This window comes from Mya arenaria, chromosome 10 (assembly GCF_026914265.1).
Source record: "Mya arenaria isolate MELC-2E11 chromosome 10, ASM2691426v1".
NCBI classification, from domain to species: Eukaryota; Metazoa; Mollusca; class Bivalvia; order Myida; family Myidae; genus Mya; species Mya arenaria.
This window is the reverse complement of record NC_069131.1, coordinates 49,995,510-50,021,422: the sequence shown is the minus strand read 5'-3', so window position 1 is coordinate 50,021,422 and position 25,913 is coordinate 49,995,510. Positions and strand designations below refer to the sequence as shown.

Below are 25,913 nucleotides of genomic sequence, written 5' to 3'. Positions count from 1 at the left end.
CAATCCTGATATGTTGATCCATTGGAGAAAGTTAACGTCAACGACTGGTCATTGGTCAAGTTATAATCAAATTTTTCAATTTGAAATTCCTCGGCATTTATATTAATAGTGCATGAACAATATCCTCTATTTGAATCAGCCTCTGAGGCAATTGGGTAAGTGTTGGTCCATATTGCACCTCTCAAAGGGGATGACTGACTGGTATTTTCGCATATTGTTGAAATATGCTCAACTGCAGAGAAAGAACACCAATATTTTGATATTTTTTGAAGGAGCAAGCCATTTTATAGGCAATTTCCTTGCTAAATAACAATTACAGAAAGAAAGTGAAAATGAGTTTTGTTCATTACATAACATGCAATTATTTGGTGTAAAATTATCTTATGGAGGTACCCTCATTATGCTCAGACATCTTATTTGTCTATTTGAAATATGTTTGATTTATCATTGTAGCATTCGATCGGAGATTGATTTTTCTTTTAGCAAAAACTGACCGGAGCAATAAATTACCAAAACCTTAATTTTGCAGTATACAATGTAATTCTTACACACAAAACATGTTAAGTTGAAACTGTTTATTCGTCCATTGCAGTACGTAAGGTTTTTAATGGCTACAGAATATTGTATTCCTGATATCATTCGTAGCTGACCGATCGCCTCCGTCATTTCGTCTCCATGGCTGCCACCTATCAGTGGAAATAACGAAACAATATCAGCTTCTATCTTAACGAAATTATAGTTTCTTTTTTTTTCTTTTCTTTTTTTGTGCGTGTGTGGGGGGGGGGGTAAAAAAAATACAAAAACACAACAATCAAACATCATGTTAATTATATGGCTTACCTGTGGTTACGTTGACCAAAACGTTGGTAATACCAACGCGATCTTCCGAATGATCACATGCCCCATGACAGTTCCACTGATGTGTAGAGGAACATTCACACCATTTCTCCGACAACGAACCTAAAATCATCCAACATAATAAAAAATAACAAACGCACAAAAACATTCCAGAAAAAAATGCAGAACGTAGCATAGCATAGTATGAACACAGGTCCGTGGTTCAATTGAAACTGATCAATGACAGATAAAGTAAGTGAAAGATTGTCAACGCCCCATAGCAATCTACTTTTAAGATTCACTAAGACATATTAATTAAAATCGATGCCAAATACCAGACACTAACTGGCTATATAGTGTTTTTTTAATGTTATCAAAGAGGTTGAATTGTCATACTGGTCGATAGTTATATCTTCAAATGCTTTAACCTTTAATTAGTAAACGACATTTTTATGAGTGAGTTCTTTCTTGTTCTGTGACAATGTGTGTGTGTCTCGTTTAGAACCTGTTAAGCCTTAACATTGTCCGTCTAAGCTATATGTTATTTTCCATATGGGGATACTGCGCTAGGCCTTCCAAGTTCTTTTGTATAAGTTACTTCAATACATAGCTTGCTCTTTATTTATTTTGCTTAATTATAAATTATTAATTATATTATAACCTCATTTATATTTAAACGATTACCTGATGCCGCCAGTAGCAGAACGAAAATATAATATAATTGAAACATTAACATTGTATTACATGTATGTCCTGTTTCCTTCATAACATAACCATATTTTATATCTTAAAACTTATATCTACAGCTCTTCAGTAGTCGAAACTAGTTTTATGTATCATGAAAATATGATAAAATGCCGTTTTAATATACTCTATTGTCAGAATGAATCGAAATTATAGTATTTAAATGTGATAAGCTATTGGTCGATGAGATAACGTATTGAGTTTTGTGAGATATTCTGATCTCTTTCGTTGTTACTCTGACAGTTTAATAAAATCAAACTGGAACGAGGAAGCCTGTGCAATCACCCCAAGTTGTATGCGATTGGTGTCAACATTATTGCGAGATAAGAACAGAAAAGTAATCGATTGAGCGCGCGTAACAAAGGAGCCCAAACCTATTTTCTCCGATTAAACTTAAAGGGGCTGAACTCCGTATGATGAAATATGGGGAAAAAAGAAAATTGTCGAAAACTGACATAAACTCGGTATCATTTTGTACAATGCATTGAAACTTACTAACTGAAGTACCAAACAGTTAACAATTAATTTGTTTTCGCAGTTTTTTCGTATTTTTCCATTAAAAAGTATTACTATGTATGTCTACCTAGTAGAATTCATTCCATATGTGTGATTGGCTAGTCGATGTTATCACGTGATATTACCAAGTTAGGTATATAGTTTAAAAATTCCAACCTATTTAGGTCAGCCTTCGTAGCACAGTGGTTATGACACTATATTGCAATTTTGGAGACACGGTTCGAACCCGGTCTCCGACTCGATTTTTGTTAATATTTTGGTATATTTTTACAGTTATGATACCAAAGAGTAAAACAATTTATTAAATAATTGTCTTGAGATTCGCTACAGAAAAAATCTATTTTTGGTGCCAATCTGGTGTACAGTCCCTTTAAGTGTCGAGTCCGAAATTTCCCATATGATGTCTTTGTATTTTATTAAGATTATTTCATGATGAAGCATTAATTTTGTTTTCTGGTTCAAGATGAATATTTATATGAAAAACTACAGAAACAAGCCCAGTAGCCAAAAGTTTCATGAACCTCGTTTAATGACACAGGGTAAACACCAAAGACATAGAACACAAACAATCACCAACCAGAAACATTGAACAACAGCACAAAACTCCTCAAACAACCCAGTACATAAATACTATATAAAAAACTAGGTGTGTTTATCATGGATTGTTAAATGTATTGCCTTTTTCATAAATACAGTATCCAACTGACAATACATAAAGGGTTTATACGAATTGTTTTGTTTTCATGGGGTTATATGAAATATCGTATTCAGTGTACTACAAACAAGATGTAGCATTTGTGATTAATCCAGTCAAGGAGTACAGCAATAGATCAATTAAAATGTGCAAACAATATGTAGGAGCTCAGTACCCTTTAATTAAAATGTTAACCAAGACACAAAGTATATGGCTGATCAAACTAAATATGATACTCTGCGCTGAAAAATAACACACAATACCAAATATCCAAATATCGTCATTGGTGAGTGTTTGGGTAACTGACGCGGTTGTTATAACTAAGTAAAAACTCACGCGAGGTTTGAATTTGTAAACAAGGGTTCAACCTCACACTTGAGACCAAAAATGCAACAATGTTAACGTTGTTCAAAACAAATCTTTAAAAAGACAAAAATGTATATGGTACAAAATGGTTAACTGGTCAGTAATGTGCTTTTACCTCGCTTATGCTGAAAGCATATAACTAATAGAATCACTTTAAAGTCGGGGTTTTCCGGCAGAAACTAATACTGTTGTCTATTTGAGAGGCAATGAGAAAACATCTCTGTTTGGGATCGAACCTATTCAACATCTTAGGTTATACCACTAGACGACTCTCATTGCCTGGTTTAACTAGTTCACGGGTACGTTAAGTAGAATGAACATGATAAAGTTATAAAGTAATTTGTTCGCTGGATTACAGATACATTAATCTTATCTATAAACTTATGTTAGATGATATTGAAATTTAAATCCATCTAAAATATAACTGGGCTAATCAAGTCAAATTTGTTCTAAATACATTCGGATTATATCGTGTTTTGTTATCAAAAAGTGTTTACCCTAATTATAAGGAGATTTCCCTAAATTTTTGAAGATAACTTTTGTCCAAAATGTGTGCATGATAGACTTCACAATTCTTCTAGGGCCTTTTTATAGAAATATTTTTCATTTCCCATTTTATTTTAAATGTATTGCTATTTCAAACTATAGGAATACTCTCAGCAAATGTAAATTATCATAGGCTTAATGTTGAAACTGGGAGATGGAATAATACAGATATTAATGAACGGACTTGTCCATCATATAACATGAATTTCACTTCCTTTTTTAATATTTTTTTGTAATTCGAAATTAGACAAGGATACATGTCCGGATATAATTGTAGAAATCAAAGCATGTTTAAAACCATTGAGATTTTCATGTCAAAGAGTGTTAATAAAGTTAAAAGCCTCGTTGTATTTGTATATAGAGCTTTAAAAATGATAACAGTTAACTCTTAGCTTAAGCATGTTTGTAGATGGTATTATATTGTGTGAATGTCTTCTGAAAACGTAATAATCATTGACATGTCAAGGTCTAACCTACATTTATTTTTTAGAATCAAATTAATGTATTCAGGACAATAAATCATACTGTGTTCTTAAATAACAATTTCTTTTGTTTCACGTTGACTCGTCGATCGCTATGCATATAAGATGTATTATTTTTTGTTAATGATCAAGAGTCATTTTGATTTATTTCATTGCATGTTCTTATTTTGGTTGTTTGAACTGAAATAAATTTTCTGTTCTGTTATGTCATTCTCCTTACCAATTAAGACCTCACGGTTGCCCTAACTGATAAATGCCATACTAGGCATTGTCATAGACTAATATACGTTATATATTTGCAATACTGTTAATTCGTTAAATGCTGGAAATATCTTATTGCAGTGCTGTTCAATTCGTTATTAAGCACTAAGAAATTTAAATGATCGGCCCTTAATGTGTATACGGTATACAGAGATAAATATCTAATTACAAAGTGACAGTGATAAATGGAACACTATTAATGTGCATTAGCCTCATCTAACATGCAGTCGTCAATACCAAGCCGATACCAGGTTTCTGGACACAAAATTATTTTCTTATATCGACCCAATTACCCGATTAGCATGCAGTCTGAATAAATTGAATAGTTAATTCCAGAGTTTCGACGAATGAAAATGCCAAAACTTCACCACATTTACTTTTTCAACATCAGTTGGAAACGCCAAACAATTGGAACTATGATTTGATTATAATTATTTAATTTCGTTTATGTCCGATTGTCGGCATTAAAATTATTATATTTGGTGCAATGGTTAAAAGATAAAGATGCATTCTCACTCTCAAATATGATTTACCACAAATAATACAAATGTATTGATGTACCAAAAAGATGATTAAATGTCAAAATCCATGGTTCGTATAAAGGATACCGAGTTAAACTTGAAAGAAATGTGAACTAAACATGGTATTTCTACCTTTGAGACAAAAGAAGATCACAGTAAATATTACTTACCAATTATTTAATATTTTTGCGTTTTAGCTATTAAATACACGGTGGCAACCTTGTTATCAGTAATTAATCTTATAAATGCAATAATCAGTAAGTAGTTCAAGGTTTATCACTCGAAATTTATGTTTGTGTATGTTTTGGTATTGAATAAGAGTGCCACTTAAACGAAATCAACTTTAAGTATTTAAGTAAACCTGTGGTACGCCCTTGTCCTAAACATTATATAGAACTGAAGAAATATATTTTTGTATCGTTCATGGTAATTGATGTCGCCGCCGTGTCGCAAATTATTTTCAAATATTTTTTTTTATTGTACATTAATAACGTTTGATTATCGACTATTATAATATATCAAATAATAAATATAAACAGTTTTACCTTGCAAATCAAAACCGGCCTAATGTTTTGTTGAGTATTAGCTGAAGTGGACGACGTGAAACAAGGGCAATTACAAAGTGCCGCATGTTAATAAGCAGTTTTAGAACTTTGTGAAAATTAAGTGTGATACTGGTGTGGAATGTTGAACTATTCACCGGTCGTTTAACAGGTCAGACACCACTAAATAAATTTCCTGTATATGCTTTAGTCAAGTGAACAATTTGCATGTAAGATAATACTAATTTCTAGTTCTTTACTGCCCCCAACACCATCTATTAGGAAAAATGTCCACTTGGGTAACCTTTCATTAAACAACGTCCGTAAAAAGCTACGTTTCTCCTTACAAAACATTATATTGGTTGAATGTAGCCACTGCGTAATCTGTAAATTGACAATATCCAGTGTACGAGGAAAATCAATGCGGTGAAAACAATAAAAAGTAAATCTAGTAGATTCAGCATGGTCAGCCTAATTTGAAATCACAAACCATTCAGCTTCACAGCCTATACATATGGAAGGTAGCCAATCAGAGATGGTATAAGCATGGTTTGATTCATGGTCATGTTTCAATTAAAATAACAATAAGGCATGTAATAATGAGTTGGCACTTCTGAAAAGATGTAATTTGCCCTTCCTCAGTTAACCAATGGGAACAACACTAATTTCTTTGAAACAGGTAGCTGCTGTATTATTATGTAGTTGTATTATTTTAACAGTCAGGTACTTATGATTTTTTCTAGTAAAGTTAAGATTCATCTACTGCTTGAATTAATATTAATCTTACTTTTTCTGCCTGTTAATGTTTTTTTTCCTTGTTATGTTTTTTTTTTTTAAATTGCCAAATAGTTACTTGATTTTGAAACACTTCATGTTGTATTCACTCTAAATTGTGTGTAGTTTATTTTTACTCGCACTTGTCCATTCGGCGAGAGCTCCGATAAGATTGCTAGTCATTTTAGGTTTTTGGAGCATTGTGCACATACAGAATGTAACGCTGTTAAGAGCTTTCCTGGTTCTTTAAGGTGCACCAGTGTATAGCACTTACACAAGGGAGCCCCATTTTCAGTAATACATTTCAGTGAAATGTAAAAGAAGTACCCTAAGAAATTTGAAATATGATACCAGCTCATAAAGACTTTCAAAATGAAATAATTACACAGGGTAACTAATTCCCTCAAAGGGTGTTAAATTATTGTTCACGACATTTAATAATTACAAAAAGGTGTTGTTACCCAAAGAGATTCAAATGTCTAAAAGTCACCTTGTGTCGCTTAAAGTAAACATTAATTCAATTAATCAAATGTAATTACACACTGTTTACAAACAAACTTTGAATATTCTGCGGACGGTGGTTAGCAAAAGATCAAAGTGACAACATTTGAATTCCACCTTAATAGAAATATTTGAGTTATGCCAAACTGAAAAGAACAAAAGTATTGATCGCACCATATTAAGCAAATATAATGAAACATAGCCTACATTTTACCATATAATCATTGATTTACCTTGCATTTTCATTTTTGATACTGCAAATCCTTTAAATGATTAACAATAATTTTTTGGACGTGTTAGAAATAAAGTATGATTAAACAGTGGGTTAATGTGAAAATAGGCAATATATCCATGAACGCATATCCGGCTAATATCAGAAAAAAATGTATTGAACATGCTTAGATGTATTTGGATGTTTTACTGCAACTCAAAATCTGTTAGTTTAAGGTTCCTGCATAGCTTTTTGAAAAAACGTCTGATTGCTAAGAAAAAAACATGTTAACTGAGCAATCAACAGAATTATTTACCTGCCATTTTGAAACATTCAACAATTCCTTTTTTAGACCAAGTCGATTTAATTTTATGCGATCGATCGCTAATTATTCGATCGATCAGGTGTTGCCGATGCACATTTTTGGTGTCGATCTATGAGCCGATTGTTAGTCGACCGTAAGTCGTTTGCGAGGCGTTCGCGAGTCCATGCCGTCGAGAGATCTAGAGAATTAAAAGTGCTGATTTGTTTTTATCAAAGGACATTGGGGGATCCATGGTCTAGTGGTAACACACTTTCCTGTCTATCTAGGTGTCGCAGGATCGAATTACCGCCGCATCACTAAAATTCGAATTGTCTGCGGGAGTTACGTGTGACAGTGCTATACACTGGTGCACTTTAAAGAGCCAGGGTAACTCTAATCAGGGTTACATTCTGTCTGTGCACTATGCTCCAAAAACCTAAACAATCATATCGGAGCACTCGCCGAATGGGCACACCCGGTTGCAAGTATGAATAAGCTTATAAACCATCGGAGGATAGCCTGAATTTGGTTTAAGTTGTGATGTGGATAAGCAGCTTCTTCATTGATGCATACTGTGAAAGTGGGCAGAAAAGATAGTTTAGCAATATTTGAAAAGAGAGTTGTGGGGCTTGTGCATTGAATTTGTGCATATAACCCTCTGTCAGTTTTACAAGTTACCTGTCTGTTTCAAGTTTCATAGAAACCCCGCAAGTAGTTTTTAATTTAATTTTCAAACAAAAACGTACCGGACATTTGAAAGGACGGACAGACAGACATACCAACGACTACAAGCTCTCCCCTCGGAGAGCATAATTACCATCATTTATTCATCATCGCTTATTTGATAACAGAAATGACAGAAGGGCAAACTTTCGTTTTAATTTAACAGATTATTAAGTAAAATAAAAACTGACAAAATGTGTGTGATTCGGACAGTCTAAAGTAACGGAGATATCAGTCATTTTATGCATCAGGTTAAAAAGCGTGCTACCTTTATTGCTTTTTGTGATCACTTAGTTAAACTATTTTCGATCTTATACTTATATTCTACAAATATCCTCTACCAGTTTTCAAGTTATAAAACACTTGGTTATGCGCCCCTGTGACACAACATTTAAACCATGCTTATTGTTTCGACGACGGAGAGAGTAAATGTTATTTAACTGTGATCAGCGCATGCATGTTTACTAGCGTTTTCCTAATGTTTTAAAGTGATTTTTTTGAAGACAGGTACAAGTGTTTTAACATAGAGGAATGTATATAATTTGAATGTAATGATAATAAAGAATTTTAAAGACAATAAGGTTATAATTAAATTATTATATCGTGGGTTCAGAGAATCTGAACATAGGAAATTGACTAAAGAAGTTTTATTAATTTCGCCTCAGAGTTATATCTAATTTACTGTCTCTTTTTATTGAATTTGCTGTAGCATATCTAAAAAAGTTAAGCATTTATAGCATGCACATCGATCTACACAGGTATATGGAATAATCGTTTATCTTTGGATAAACCGTATCATAGGTAGTTCAATATACCCTAGGAAGGGCTCAACTGCAACAGCTCCGAACGATTGACGAATGTGAAACTGTAAATGTGTTTCTTTCAATGCATGATCATTATAAACATTCACTGTAATTTGATAATAAGAAGTCTTAAATCCTTTCCATACCAATTGATAAACGTCATATTAATCAACGACAATTGGCTGCTGGGATTGCCTGTTGCAAGATTGCATACATCTTGACGTGAAATCGGATGCTGTACAAAGAGTTGCGCTACAAAACACGTCGAAACCTTCTAGATCGGAGAAGTATTCAAAGTCTTGAAACATGAACGTGGTCTCGTGAGTGGACTGCGACATGATGTGTGTATACTTGTCAACCTCACAACTGAAATAATATCGCAAATAAATTCGTTTTATTTAAGATGTGAAACAAGCGTGAAAATCAGAACCGCTTTACCTCTCTCGTTCGCAAATCATATATGGATAAGCATACCAAACAGTACAAAAGATATGCATTGTCATAAATAAAATAAAATCAAACGGCATAAAAATGCATATGGGTGTTTTCTTAGGTTTCGACGTGTTTCCTTAAAACTTTACCGTAAGATTGTCACACACCTTTCAAACGTTTAAAATACTTATTTGTCCGACGACTTTAATGAAACTTTGCAATATAAAGGTTTAATTGAGAGTATAACTGTTTGACTTTAAAGCATAAACTTATGCTTATACTTATACTTACCCATCCTTAATAAGAAAGTAATCTGTTGCAGCTCCTGAACCTGTCTGTCTCGTGAAGCACGAATGTAGCCTCAATTTCATTGACAAGTCAGCAATCGTCGTAAACACCTTAACGTAAACGTTACTACCCGTGTGGACTTCAACGGGGTTCCCCTGTATCTGATTAACGAAGTTTGCATCGCTGTAAAAAGCTAGATTGATGTTGTTTTGAACGGTAATGACATGATCATGGTGAACGCCATGGTGAATGTGGGAGATCGACTTGCCGCTTGTTACCAAATCGCATTCTACTTTATACTGCCAAATATGTTGGCGAATGATCATTGCGTTGTCCTTGTCAAACTTGGCGTATACCAGTCTATTGTTGTAAGCGAACAAGTCATCATATTTCTGAAAATACAATCGTTTGAGTTGATCAATAACATAATTAATAATGTTTCTGTTCTTAAACCTTTACAAACGACTTTTCCGGAAATCAGCTATGTATGTATGACATTGTGAATCGAATAAAATTACCTGCTTGATTCTATGGCGTTGTGCACCGAATAAAATTACCTGTTTGTATGTATGACATTGTGTAAAGTCATACTGAAACACGACCAATGTTCCATTCTTCACACCTTTGCAAGAACTACCACCAAGAAGAATATCTGACTGCGTTACGTTTGGAAACTTCTGTTGTAGCAGTGTCAGGTTCACGCTAATATTCCAGGCGTGACTTCTGCAACCAGGTCGGATCGCCACATTTAAGTAATCAACTGAAAACATTATGTTCGTTCACAATTAACGAAAAGACTGTTTTAAAAGTTACTAGCGTTTTATATTCGCAATATTAATATTAGATTAATTCATGTAAATGTTAAGCTTACTTTCATTGCATTCAACACCAATGAAACCTTTGTCACACCCAAAAGGACACGAGCCGCTAACTGGGTCACAAACAGAATTGTTCAGACAATTTCCACACATCTCACTGCAGTTCAGGCCATACGTTCCATCCTCACAACCTTTCGATGAAATCAGCGTTAAAGGTTTTACATTTTAAACTTAAAGCTTAAAGCCGGTACAGGACCGTATCAGTCAATATAAATAAGCGCAAATACTTACACCTGGAAATAAGAAGCCGGTACAAGACCGAAACGGCCAATATAAATAAGCACAAGTGCACACACAAGGAACCAAGAAGCCCGTATAGGACCAAACCGGCCAATATAATTTGAATACCCCCCCCCCCCTTCGAATTAAAGAGTCGGTACAGGACCGAATCCGCTTGTATAAATACGCGCACAAACAATCACCCGTAACTAAGGAGGCATTTTTTTTTTCTTTCAAAAGATCACATGTTTCTCCTTAAATATATCTCGTCAAGTGAAGCAAATGTCGATTCAAAGAGGATAAAGATACAATATGTGGTTTTGTTTAAAGGTAAGGTATCTTATGTTCAATAATGTGCCATGTTGATGCTTGGTGAACCCATACTAATTTGGAAGGGTTAAAGGTCTAGATTTGAAACTATACACCTTCAAATATTGCATACACTCATTCTCGACCTTAAAAGAAACATTTCACTTTAATTTCGGCTGAAATCAAGAACAAGATTAAATGGCCGTAAGTTTATTTGTGACATTTCTTCGATCATTTCTTTTACATAGTAGTTATCATTTAGCAATACCTGATAGACATGGTAGCAAAATCACATGAGGTCACAAAGCATCAAAATGTATCATCGTCGGCGTTGGTTTGATGAAATGGCAAGATCATTTCTTCATCGGATACCTTTAAGATCCCCTTACTCCCAAATAAGATGTACCACAATTAATTCAATTGTTTTAATTGACCGAACAGGATGACTAAACATCGAAAACAATTGTTCTTATGGATAAGGATACCGTGTTATATTTAAAAAGGTGCAGAAAACACGGTCTTTCTACCTTATGAGACGATAGTTGGTTGATCACTGTTAATCTTTTAGCACTTACCAATCATTTAAAATGTATGCGTTTTCTGCTATTAAATACACAGTTACAATCTTGTTATCAGTAGTTAATAGTTTCCATAAATGTATCATTTAGTAAGTCGTTTTTAGGTTTATCATTCCAAATATATGTTTGTTATACATTTGTAGGTGTTGATCTGAAATACGAATGTCACTTTAAGTTCAAACTTCAGCAATCGTGATACATGTGTCATCAAGTACATTTTAGAATAAGAAGCAATATACATGTAGTGAACATACAATACCATACTTCTAATACCATAAGCACTACACTCATTTTAATGCTTAAAATTATTTGTAAATGTTACTCACCGTCAGTAATATTTCCAAATATTTCGACCTCACATAATGCGATAGGGGTATCTTTAATACCATTATAATTATCAAATACATCTGGCATCTCCAAGCGGACGAAACGTGCATTTGTCGGTGACAATCTCATGTCAAATATTCCATTGCTTGGATATATAGTTGTGTCTGTTGTAAGATTCATAGGCGTTGACGAATTGCTTCCTGTTGAATTTGACATCGAGAGGAAGACCTTAAATCCTCGGAGCTGAACTATATAACGTAAATAATGAATAAATAAACGTTATCTTTGTATAAAATCATGAAGTTAAGGTTTTGCAATACATTTTCACAAATGCCCTGAATCAGAAAACTATAGTTTTGAGGTTATCAAACATAAAACAGTTTTAATTATATATTAACACTTTTTCGAAGGCTAGAAAGAACACAAAATATAAAGTTAAAATGTATAAATACAACAAATAGACCAAAAAGAGAAGGAAACGAAGTGCAGTCTTAAGTGTTAAGGCTCCCAAACCTTGTGACATGTGACCTTCATCTTCGAACGAAGAATTATACACGGCCTGGCTTCTCATTGTGTTCTATAAGTCTTCGAAATCACTAAATACTTATTTCCATGAATCTATGCATGATACCATTTAACACTGAGTAGTATCTTTAAATGGTTTAAATTTAGGCTGTTGACCAAATCTGGTATTGCATTACTCTTGGCAGTGTATTCGACACTTATTCTATTAACATCATCGATTAAACATTATGCTTACCCTCAGCGCCATCAGTTCGTCCGTGCACCTTCATTCGCTCGATGGTATAAGTGGAGCCTAAATCGACCTGCCACCAGACATTGTAGCCGTAACCAGATAAGGTGTAGTGGGAACTGTCTACGATGTCACACAATTTGTCACCGTCCACTGCGTTACTTGCGGACCAAATACCTTCCGGGAACGCTGGGTGATCTGTGAACTGCCAGGCGTGCTTGTGCAAAGCAATATTATCTGAACAAACGAAAACAAAGAGCAATAACTCACTCAGCGAAAAGTTAATGACTATCACTCTTCGCCTTTTTGGCATGTTTACAAAAAAATGCAATATGGAATATCACGATATATCGTGATATATGACTATCCTACTTAACCACGAGCGAGGTCGAGGTTTCAGGCCCAATGGGATAAATAATAGCATGGCCTATACAATACTCGTTTTTCATTAAACGAACTCGGTGTAAATAGCAGGTTTAAAACGCAAGCAAAACATATTAGTATAACTTAATCTATAATAAAAATAAGATAAGACCAACACACACAGCATATCGCAACGCACTTGTGCTGCGTTGCATTTTATTCTTAGAATATTGATATAAATGTTTGAGTGTTCAAATCTGCACTAATTGTACTTTGAAATTTGTGTTTTATTTTAGTATAAGAAAATACCTAATTGATGTATCTGTAAACTTAAGACACTCAATCGGAATGACTGAATTAAAGAAACTGTTTTTAATCCCTTGATTTCCACCGGAATGACATGTTCAATAACAGTAGGGTAAAAAGGGGACTCTCGCGGCCATCTTTGGCGGTTTCCCGCGTTAGCGGCCATCTTTGGCGATTTCCCGCGTTAACGGCCAGGGGACTCTCGCGGCCATGTTTGACGATTTCCCGCGTTAACGGCCATGGGGACTCTCGCGGCCATATTTGACGGTTTCCCGCGTTAGCGGCCATATTTAACCATTGTTTGAAATCCAAGACAAAGGGTCATTGTTTAACTGGGTCTCCATTGATTAACAGTATTCATTTCAATAGAAGGGATATAAACAATAGCATTGTAACACTAACCACATCAGTGTATTGTATGTCAAAGGACAACTCATCCAACGTTTCTAACATAGGGTCATCGACCTAGGATCTATTTAATGGTATTGTTTTCCCTCATCAGACGATGGACTTATCATAACCTCCACCATCTTTATATGTGATCAAACGGATTCTTTTATATGTAAGATCACAGGTCATTGACAAACAAAAGTTCATCAGAACCCAGCCATCGCGTGATCGAAAGTGATTTCAAGAAATTGAATGACTAAAACCTGACCGTTTAGTGTCAATTCGTACAACAACACCATATCTAATAGCCACCCAATTACTCTCCGACGTACCCATTGTAATAACTTAAAAGTGAAGACAGTTAAATGAGCTGCTGATGGCTCAAAAGACGAGATTGTCGTTATCATATATCTAGTTTATCATTCAGGGTGACTAAAGCTCTTCCACTGTGGTGAGCTATCACAATAAATCACTTATTAAACCATTGTCAAATGCCAGCGCTCGATTCACTGGACTCTGTTTATCATTATGGACACCTCCGTTGAACCTTACAATGACATGAAAGTTTTTCAAACAACTTACTAAATAATCTTTTATTTTGACCACCAAAAGTAGGTTTTGAAGATATAACAGTTTTGTCCTCTCTTAGCTTCTTTTGAGTTTCACTATTTTTATTAAATCGGTAAAGGATTCACACAATTTCTTTATCAAATAACCTCATACCTTAAAGGTATGATGTATCGTTTACATTTCATTAAATCAACCCTACAGAAATGTTAAGATGTGTTCGATCTTATTGTAATGAAAACGTGAATGTTTTTTATTATTTATTTTTGTGTATAACTATTTCATTCCATTAATACAATATTTTAAAATTTAACAATACCAAATTGAGATTTATAAGTTGAGGACATGTCTGACGAGCTATTTTATACCATTCCGGTATGTTGTATCAATAAATAAAATATCAGACAAGATTTTAATATTTATTTTCTTAAAAATACAATACAATGCAAATACAAATAAAGTTGATTATAATTGAATTCAAACAATTTGTTTAACAAAGATCATACATTTTTATTTATTTTTTTTATTTATTTTAGGTTACATTTCAACAGTAGAGCAGTAGATAACATCACATGAAATTACATGAAATTAGATGTAATTTGGTATAAAACATAGAAATTATATCTCTTGTATCTTATAATGTCCATAAGCATATGATTTAATTCCATCTTCTAATAAAAATCTTTTGTCATCAAAACTAGATAATCCTACTTTGCTGATTGTTTCCAGATAAATTTTATGGTTATGACTTCTTAATGAATGCATTGTTGAGTGCATTTGAGAATTATTAAATAATACATGTTTATAATCATTAAGAGTCAATGATTTTTTAACAACCGCTTTTGATATCCCTTTTGCTCTTTTCTCGTCTATATCATCACACTTAAATGCATACATTTTCGATCGCAAACCGCAATATTCACTAATACTTTTCTCATTTGTTTCACTTTTCATTTTTCCCATTACTTTTTTGTTGAAGTCACTATATAAAAAATGATCTTTAGGGAAATCTGAAGTGTCAAACAAATGTGAATAGGCCAACATATCTTGGAAAATGTCCGGTGTTGTACATGATACTAAAAATAAATCTGTGTCCGTTAATTCTAGCTCAACGTTGCTACCATACACATTTTTCAAATGATTATAATAAAAATCGTACATGGTATATTTTGACAAATCAAGGATACTCATTCCAACAAAAATTGGTTTATTTAATTTAATTTTTTTGCGACTTAATTCAACACCAACAAGGTCTTCAGAAAAAATCCGGTGCATCTTATAAGTGGGTTTGGATGACACCTTCTGTAGTCGTTTTTCTGTATGAACAAGTTCTACGGACCGATGCTTCCGAAGATTTTCCATGGTTTTTCCTGAGATTAAACAAAATTTTTGGTAAGTAACTTTTCATCATGTTAATCTTTACTCTGAACTGCTCAATATATGTTTTTATGATGGTATCCGTCGTTATCTTAGATACCTGTGTTTTGGATGAGGGATATGAAAATGGGACCGAAAAATACACTTTTTACTTGCCGGTAGTTAGTTTTGGTCAGTTTTACTTTAGGTTCCTAATTGTACATGAGCACTTGTAAGCGTCTGATTCAAGATGAATGAAATACCAAAAAGTGAAACTACGCCTGACAATTATTGAACAGTTGTTTTTGTAGATAAGTATTAGTGGTATGGAAGTGACAATAAATTTATTGTATAAATTACATACGGGCAGATCATACAAAAATGATAACAATGCAATAATTAACACGAACCCCAAAAGAACAAACTAAAAAAACAACAATAAACAACAACCTTACCGAAGACCGAGTTGTTCATGAGTTTGAAGAAGTTCTTCTCGAAAGCAGTCTTGGCTTGTTGTCGCATTTTGGTGTTGAACTCAACGTAGGGTTTCATGAAAGCCTCTTGTTGGAACTCTAATACTTTATGTATTTTTTTCAATTTTAGACCGAGTTGGAGATACAGTTGCAGGTTGCGATAGTGAAGTACATAATTCTGTTTGTTTTCTAAAGTGGTGAGTAATTTTTCCACCTTTGCTCTGGGTGGAAGTTCCTCACTGTTGTGTAAATGTTTCAATACATGTTGAGCATAAGGAGATAATTTTTCATTGGGTGTGAATTTACGTTCCGGAGCTAATGGGTAGTCGTTATGACTGTCATGTAAATGTTTTGGATATTCTAGATCTACTTCTAGAATATACCCCTTAGATCCATCCTCTGGTATTTTTTCAGGTTCAAAAGTATCAATTTCTTCCTTCTGTAAAAACTTAAAGAAGCCTGTTGGTAGTTGTTGTGACATACTGTAACCATAAAGATTATTGACATCATAATAAGCTAGAAATGAGGTTTCTTTTGTAGGATCATAATCATTCAAATACTCATTGTTTGCTTTTTTGTATCTATTTGATATTTGACTAATACCACCTCGAATACCTTTTTCGATAAATAAAATTTGATCAATGTATGTCATGAGCTCTAGAGTGACTTCAGTCATTTTCAACATTGCCTGCCAGCTCAATCCCGGACTGGTGTAAAAGTGACAAGGGTCTAAACCATAACACTTCAGTGACATATCACGAAAATTTTCAAAAACATCAGCTAATAACAATATGTCTGTTTTTAGATAGAGATCATGGTATTCTCCAAGACTTTTTAGTTTAAATGTTTGATATACTTGCTTTTCATGTTCATAGTCTTCTTTTGATATATTTTCCTCAGTCAATGAAGAGTAAAAATTCTCTATTGCTGGAAGATCAGCATCTTCAAATTTATCCCAGTCAGTCATGAACTCGTAAGGATAAACCCCCTTTCTTAGCAGGAGGTTTCCATGATCTTTGATTTCTGAATGAAAGTGATGGAAAGACTGTGGGCCATTTTGAGCTAAGTTATCTACAAGGGTCCCAAGAGATGAAGGGAGAAAACCCAAAGAGTCAATAAACCTAGGATTTCCAATACTAAAACTGATATACTTTTCAACTGACTGTGGGATGCAATTGATTTTATAATTTTTAAATGTACCAATGCTTTGACAAAGCAAGTGACCATCAAAATTTTTAAGATTGTGGAAGATGACTGGGATGAAACTGGGTTGTTTACATTGTAAATTACAATTCATATGTGCAGCCCCTATGTATTTCCCACTTGTGTGATCATGATGTCTTGCTTTCTTTTCCTTGTTACCAAATACTTTTTGACATAAACAACATGTGTTTGCTTGTTCGAACTGTTTTTCTTCACTTTCCTTTAAAACTAGGGGTTTGATATTTTCCATATGTTCCTGTATTTCATGACTTTCTCGTAAAAGACATTCTAACAATTTTTTGGGTGCATCTGGACCTCTGTAGATAACAGTTTCTTTGGTTAATTTTGAATCAGTTGAAATAACTTTATATCCAAAGGAACAGGGTTCTAACAATTGATTTTTTGATGTTGAAGCTGTTTGGTTGTTAGTCTCTATTGGTTTATTTAATGTTTCAAAATCAGCCACAATAACATAAGGGACACGCAGTGTTTTTTCATAATCTTTAATTTCAAGAAAGCAGTCTGCTCCTGATGGAAGTTCAATTTTTTGAGCATCATGGACTTGACAGTATGAAAGGTGATCATCTAATAAACTTTGTTTACTAAATCCATGGAGGCAATATCGACAATAGTAATATGCACGATGTCCTTTCTTACCATGACTAAGAAACCTGTTTGTGTTTTTTATAAGCACATAATGTGAACTGTTTTCTGATTGCAAAAGCAATAAGTCAATATGATGGAGTCTGTTTTGGCAATTTGTAATGCGTAGTGGAAGAACATCATTGTCTTCAAAAGTAAACACATTTACAGACAAAAATGCGTTTTGCTTCTCAAATTGATTTATTTGATTCAATGACATTGGAAACAGCAGACCTTTTGTGTTTAATTCATTTTCAAATTGTTCATAATCACTCACCAGAGGGGAATCCAAGGGATGAAGAGATGCTAAACAACACCATAGAAAACACTTTTGGTCAAGATTTCTTATGTTTAGTAAACTTTTATAGTTATTAAGAGGCTTTGGTAGCTCTACAAAACTAGATCCGGACACTGGAGAATATTTCACAGTGTGCACAGTTATACTTAATACTTGTTTGAGAACCCACCCAGAGCTTTCTCTTATGTACTTTTCAAAACTTTCAAACATTTTTTGAAATGCTTCATTTTAGTTGTTTTCATCAAATGTTATCAAATTTAAACTTCTATAACTCTTAGATCTAAAATGTGGAGTTGATGTATTGTCTCCATCTTTTGTGTGTTTCACTAGCTCAACCTGCACTGATAAATACCATTTAATAGGATACAATTGAAGTCTTTTTTCTAAAATATTTTGAATGTTTTATTGGCATTGGCAAAAAATGCCAGCAGATCATATTGTTCATGTTGATTTGGTTGTATGGTGAAATCTTGAATGTTTTCATTAATAGCATGTTCATAACTGTGGTCCATTGTTGTAGATGATGGTGTTCTTGCAGTGGAAGTTGGTGTTGATGATGGTGTTGATGATGGTGTTCTTGCAGTCGAAGATGGTGTAGATAATTGACTGTAGTTGTGTTCATTTTGAAGGTGCGGACTTGGAGAGAGCGGTGTTCTTGCAGTAGAAGATGGTGTAGATAGCTGACTGTAGCTGTGCTCGTTCTGAAGTTGTGAAGTGGTGAGAAGTCCTGTTGTATGATCTACATTGCTTGTTGAAGAGGAGCTTTGGGTGTCGCTGCTTGGAGGTATTTGATTATATGGAGTTATTTTTCCACCAGTTTGTTGATGTTTTCTAGACAAGTGTTTTTTAAGATAATCTTTTCTTTTAAATTTGTCTCCACAAACTTCACAATTGTAAAAACTTTTGTGTGTGAGCGCATGAGATATCAAAGAAGTCTTGTTCTTAAAGTGTTTTCCACAAGTATCACACTCAAATATTTTTGAATCCAATTTTATCCTTTTTTGTCTCTGATATTCCTCATATTCATGCGCATATTTTGAAGTAAGGTAATCACTAAAACTTTGATCATCCATGTTTGAAGGTTAATGTTAAACTGATCCCACTTCAAGTCAGAAATGCTTTAAATATTCTACCTTTTCCCGCTTAAACATTGTAAACGATCCACTTTTCTTGGGTTGGTTTTTTCCTAACAATAGCTTTTGTCGTTTTAAGCTCAATTTTCATTTTTTTCTTTGGTGATTGTTCTGTCTTTGTAGTTGTTCTTTTACGACCTTTTGTTTCTAATAAATCTTTTGTAGTAGGCCATGCTTTTTCAAAAACAATATTTGATCGTTTTACAAACTTTTTTTTCTTTGGATTTAAAAGTTGTCCTCCTTTTTGATGTGAAGTATCCTTAATATCTCTTGTATCATCGTTCGATTTATTATGTATTGATGATTGTTCCAATTTTTTATGATGAAACTGGTTATTGTTATCACTTTTTGTAAATTCCTTCCTCATATGTTCATATTTTGATTTTGAAATCAATACTAGTTCTTGAGCCATGACTCACAAGGTTGTATTAATAAAATAAATTGCTTAAATTTTTTTAGGAGGAGAGCTCTTCTCTTTTTTTGTGATAGCCCTTTTACCACAAACTTACGAATGACATTCCTATATCTTTTCAATGACTTTTTGATATTGTCGGAATTTTTTAGATTTCCAATGAGAATATTGTAAACCACTTCCACAATCACACTCATTTGTGATTTTGTTAATGCTTTTATCAGCATTTTTTGTTGATTTTTACTTGTGTTTAAGAGAAATTTTAAAAAATACTTTTCCTTTTCCATTTTTTCACTCATATTTTTCTTTTTCAGGTCGAAAGACAATCAACGTCTGAGAGGGAAATATGTTGGTGCGCAATTTATACAACTTGTTTGAATGTGGGCTTACATCAACGAGTAAGTAAGAGTATTTGTTTTGTGTTGCTTTTTTATAGGCATCCATAAAATACTTTAAATCACCTGGAAACATTTGACGAGCAAGTGTTTGAATCTGAAGTTGGTCTCTCTGGTTATTAAACAATACAAAGTAATGACTATTCAGACTAATAGTTCGGAAATACTTTCCTCCAGAAAACAGATTTTGTACCACAAAAAACACTGAATTTTTTTTGTGGTGACTATAAATCGTAAATAAGTTCACAATGTCAATACTTTCTGAAGCCTTTTGCACTAAATCATCAATGACTAAAATCTTAAATCCAGAGTCGTATGCCCAAAGATCCATATCTTCTTTAGATGGTAAACCTTCAAAGAATTCTATGTTTTGCACATGTGTTTTCATGCTGTCATATAATGGTTGATAAGTTGAATAACAGTATATAATTTTTCTTGGAGCATCATTAAACATGGAATTTGCACTCTTAAAAAGTTCAAAAAGAAAGGTAGATTTTCCGCTTCCACTCGCTCCAGCTATAATGCAAGTAGCTGGACTTTCAAATTTCACAACAGTGTTTGTCATGATGTTTATACGAAGACTTCAGCAATATAAATGATCTTAAGATTGAAAAACAACAACACTTTTAATGTAGTTATACATTTTTTATTAATGCTCTATATGATTGGTTAAAAACACATTGATTTTGTACACAGTCATTAAACATGCTACTGACATAATTGTATACACATAAATCATTACTATGAACATCATTGGAAAACATATTTACAATATCATAAAACAATACACCATTCAATCTATGAATCAAGAAAAATAAACAGTACATTCCACACACATCACTATACAAACTTTGTAATTGCTTTGAATTTGTTATAAGTGATGAAAAATTTGATGTGTATTGAGGGAAATAGTCATTAAAGTAGTTGACAGGCATTCCATAACTATCAAAATATTCTATGGTGGTAGAGTTTGGAAAGTAAAAGGCACACCAATGCCTTCCTGTCTTTGTATGATCATCTGTATTTGCTATAAATCAACATGGAATATAATTTCTGTAGGAAGTTCATTTGCTGCATAAACACCAAGTACAGACTTTCTTAGCAAAGGGAAACAATCTAAACAACACTGAATTTGGGATGTATTCATTCTGTAATTATGTCTCTTTGTGAATTGATTTAAAAAAAAGCAGGAGAGCTACTATGTACAATACAACTTGTGGTATCTGTCAATGATGTCTTAAACTGAACCTCTAAACGCACATTGCCTGTTTTAACAAGAGAAAGAAATGTGTTGTCATCTAAAAAGTTTGGTTCTAACTGAAACGAAAAAAGTGTTGATGATTTGGCAAAGTCCTCTCTATTTATATCCAGTCCTGAGTTTTTGCCCCACTGTCCATTTGTTAGAAACATGTTTGTGTAGGCTCTCATAAAAGATTGCCCTTCAGATGCATCAAAATTTAATTTTAATGGGCTACCCCACACTGGAACACCATCCACATATAAACATATGCTTTGAATGTTACAGTTTAAGAAATGAAATGGATTGGATTTATAATCACCAGATAAAGCCTTTGATTTTACAAATGCCATAACTACTTTGTTTGGTTTTTGTCCTTGAAACAAATTATCCCATGTAAACATTGTACTTCCAGCAGCAAGACTTGGCGATCGACACTCTACTCTGTCAAATGGATATTTAGCTGTGCTGTTTTTCAACAACTCTGCATGAGCTACAATAAGAGCTGGATTGACTCTTACCTTCTTTGCTAGTAAGTAAATGTCTATAATCTTTATTTTATAGTTGGGAGATGCATCCCCTGCTGATAAACAAAATGCTGGAGAGCTTCGGTATAATTTCAATTTGACATCAACTTGATTTAGTAAATAGCGTTTAATAGTAAATAAACTGTGATATATTGGTCCTTGAAGCTCCAGAATCTTGGAGCCTGTAATGTATCCTGATCTTAAAAAGAGACCATTATTACCAGCGCTGGCATCCGTAATAACTGCTCCAGTACTGTCATTATCATCTTTAATTTATAATTGAGATAATAATTGCGAATGGCTAGCATCATGACCGCTGTGTAACAAAGTCTGAATCATTGCATTATATGGATTGTAATTTGAAGAAATTACAGCTTTGTTTTGTAATGAGACTTCAGTGGCTGAAAATAATGCTTGTAAGAATAAATTTACAGGTCCCACTTTAACACTTGTAATATCACTACCATCTGGATTTGTAACATTTAATTTCACACATAATTGTGTTCCTCGAAGATCGAGATAGTCCATTGAATTTTGTCCACTTATTTGGAACTCGATATGAGTATCATCTGACACTTGTGATAAAGGTCGAATTTCTTGGTAATGCACATCACTGACAGCAACTTGTGTAGGTGGTAAATCAAATAATAATAGTTCATTTGGAACACCCTCAGAAAATCCATCTTGTAAAAAGTATGACATTTTTAATAAGTGAATATGTCCTGGACTGGTCTTGAAGTTTTTCTGTTCACTTTTGTAGCACCGTTTTTAAAGTTTTTTTCTGTAGTTTTTGATGTCTTTTTCACAGATTTTGATGCCTTTTTCAAGTTTTTTAATCCTTTTTTAACGTTTATTTTGGTGGTATTTTGATCTATTTTCGCTGTCTTTCCGTGTTGTTTTACCTTTTTGATTGAACCCTTAACGTTTGACTGATTGGATGATGTATGCGAAAAAGATGATACTTCAGGTGTTTTTATACCTTCTCGTTTCAGTTCACTTTTCGCTTGATTTACAATTTGCTGTGTGGGGGAAGTCACGTTCAATGTCAAGTCACTGCTCTCTGCGGAAGCCTTATGAGATATGGCAAAGCCTTTCCCAACCTGTGATTTATTTTGTTTAAAGTAATTAATCCATTTTTCTGGGTTTGGTACATACAACTTAGAGCGATTCATAATTAGGGTAAAATGAGTAACGTTTGAAGTGAAGTGTGAGGTAGACCGGTGAATCAACAAATGTTGCAAAATTGTTGTCTACTGTCTTTATATCAAATTCCATTTCCTGAAACTCTGTTTTATTTAATGGTAAATAAAATGGGGTATCAAACACATAACTCCATTTTTATCGTAATTTTTTTCCACTCTTCTCAGTAATGCGTGTTCACTACCATTTACAATGCTTTCTTTAGATATATTCGAATAAATAAATATGGTGTCAGTTAAATCCTTCTTTTTAACTTTATAGTCTGTTTGTAAACAGATTTCTTTTAAAGCTACTTTCCAATATCCATCAAAATGAAGTGGTAACTTCAGCTGCCTTTTAAAGCTATATGGTTTATTATCAATAAAAATATCATTGCTCTCATTGTCTCTCACAAACACATAACGTTCCATTATTATTGTTCTTGAACTTGATCTGCATCAATCCAGCTATCAAATGATTTTGGAAATCCTTCCCATCGAACAAAATACTCTAATTTCCCTTTGACTTTTCTCTTTTTTAAAACTTTATCAACATACCAAAGACTGTCTGCATCTTTATCAACAGGAATTATTTCATTTTGATTCACATAACCTGATATTGGTTCTTTATTCAAGTCTATGATCTTATACAATGGAAAACCTTGTTTGAAAATCTTGCTCTTTATTTTAAAAACTTCTGTAGTATATTGTTGTTGATAAGCTCTTCTAAAGGGATGTTTCGTGTAACTTAATCTAACCAAATCACCAATTTTATATTTAAAGCGAGGAGGCGTTTTGGGGAATTTTTTAGGTTTTAGATACATTTTACTCCAAAGTTGTGTCTCGTTTTTCTTTGTAACATCACTTGGTGCTAATCCATCCAAACTCCGATGAGGGGAATTATTGTAACTATTTACAATATCTTGAAGGTGATCTATATATCTATAATTTCGCTGATATCTTAACATTCTAAATATCATACCACGAAGGGTACGAATGACTCGCTCTGCATAGTTTGCTTTAGCGGTGCTTTGTGTATTAAACAAGTAAACTCTCTTCTTTTGCATAAACGCTTTTAATTCACGATTGATTAATTCAGAACCTCGGTCCGTTCTTAACTTTTTAAACTTATGAACACTAAGAATATCCTTGATTGCTAACAATACCGTGTTAGATTTTTTATTAACTAAGGGTCGAACGGATAGAAAACGTGAAAATATATCTATAACAATGAGTAGGTATTTAACTCCATCATTGTATTTAGCAATGTTATCAACTGCCATTAAATCCATATCACCCTGATCGTTCATACCCGCCACTTCAACACGTGGTCTTTTATATGTATGTCTCGCCTGACGTTGAATGGCATACGAATCTTGATTGTTGAGCCATTTCTGTATGAAATAAGTAGTAAATACTCTTGGATAGTTTTGGTTTAATATCCTGTGTAACTTTTTTGCACCCAAAAAGCTGCCTGCGTTTTTAGAATCAAAATAATATTGTGATAGGATATGTTCCTTCTGCGTTTTATCCATGATTAAACATGATCATCGTTGTTAGTAGTTTATATTATGGGACACATGGGTTGTTAATTAAACTAAAGCAAGGAAATGAAAACATGTATAGATATAAATACATTAATTTGAAACTAAACATGTATAAAATAAGTCAGCATATGATCATACAAGCATATACATACAATGACATACATGTACATAAAGTGAATTAAATATTTATTTAAAACATGCAAAAAGGAAATTCGTGAAGTAAAAAATATAACAAATCATTTTACGCCACACAATGCCAGAGTTCTTAATTTCTCATGAATTCTTTTTTTGAAGAAAAATGCAGTAAAACACATACAACATTGCATAATATGTCCATTTTGTTGTGTTGTAAATATTCTTTTGCTCAACGTGATGGACGAAACAGTCGATCTTCAATGCGATTGATTGTCAACACCATTCTTTTCATTTTTTCACACCACCGCTCGGTTTTCATTATCTGCAGATAGTCATTGCTCTCTAGCAAATGTTTGTGTAAATCAATCATTTCAGAGGAAATGTTTGAAATGCGCAAAATTTCTTCCCAACTTTGTAGTATATTTTTTCATTAACTGCGTTTAGCATGTCACTAAAGTAACGTTCTATTTTATACTCATCATCATCAGGGTCTGTATCCATGATACAATCGTGATCTTTTTGAGATGGGAGATCCATCTGGCAACCATAGCAAAGTTGTCTAGTCACCATACCCATAACCTCACACAGTGCCTTCGCATATACAAAGTCAAAGTATGAATTCATTAGCGCGACACTTGTAGAAACTGGAGTATAAATCTCTGTAGTGTCCATAACATTCGTTTTGGAGTCACAATGTTCATTTTCATAAATATCTTGAGATAGTTCACTGCAATCCATGTTAAGTTTTTCTGCTGCGATATGATCACACCAAATGTCGATGAAACACTGAATGTTTGTGCTGTGTTGTATGTCTTTTATAGTTACATATGGTAACGGAAAAATTCAAATTTGAATTTTCAGATCATCCGGGGATATCGCCATATTGAAAACCCGCCAGAGGTTCGGTCCACGTCCATGGTGCTCGGGATGAGTCATTGGAGGACGAAGATCGGATGTCCTTATGCTGCCATGAAATGTCGTTTTTATGATGTCCAATTATGTTCAAAAATAAACAACTTGGAGAATGTGTTTTATGTTCTAACAACGACTCGTCTCCTTTCTGCCACTGATGTAATCGCAAACCGCAAGAAAAACACTCTACTGTGTCATTTCTGCCAGTATAATAAAATCCTGCTGAAGA

The 25,913-nt window shown here is 33.6% G+C and overlaps 1 long non-coding RNA gene across 3 annotated transcripts; it reads left to right on the top strand.

Moving 5' to 3' along the window:
- Positions 1-16,125: 16,125 nt before the first annotated feature.
- Positions 16,126-25,652, top strand: LOC128204154 (uncharacterized). 3 transcript variants are annotated; one of them, XR_008256108.1, is made up of 5 exons: positions 16,126-16,262; positions 18,838-18,992; positions 20,068-20,151; positions 21,801-21,917; positions 25,634-25,648. It is a non-coding gene; the product is annotated as an uncharacterized LOC128204154 (long non-coding RNA). The 3 variants fall into 3 exon arrangements; XR_008256107.1 differs by lacking the exon at positions 25,634-25,648 and adding an exon at positions 22,905-22,996; XR_008256109.1 differs by lacking the exon at positions 21,801-21,917 and having other exon boundaries at positions 25,634-25,652.
- The last annotated feature ends 261 nt before the right edge of the window (positions 25,653-25,913 follow it).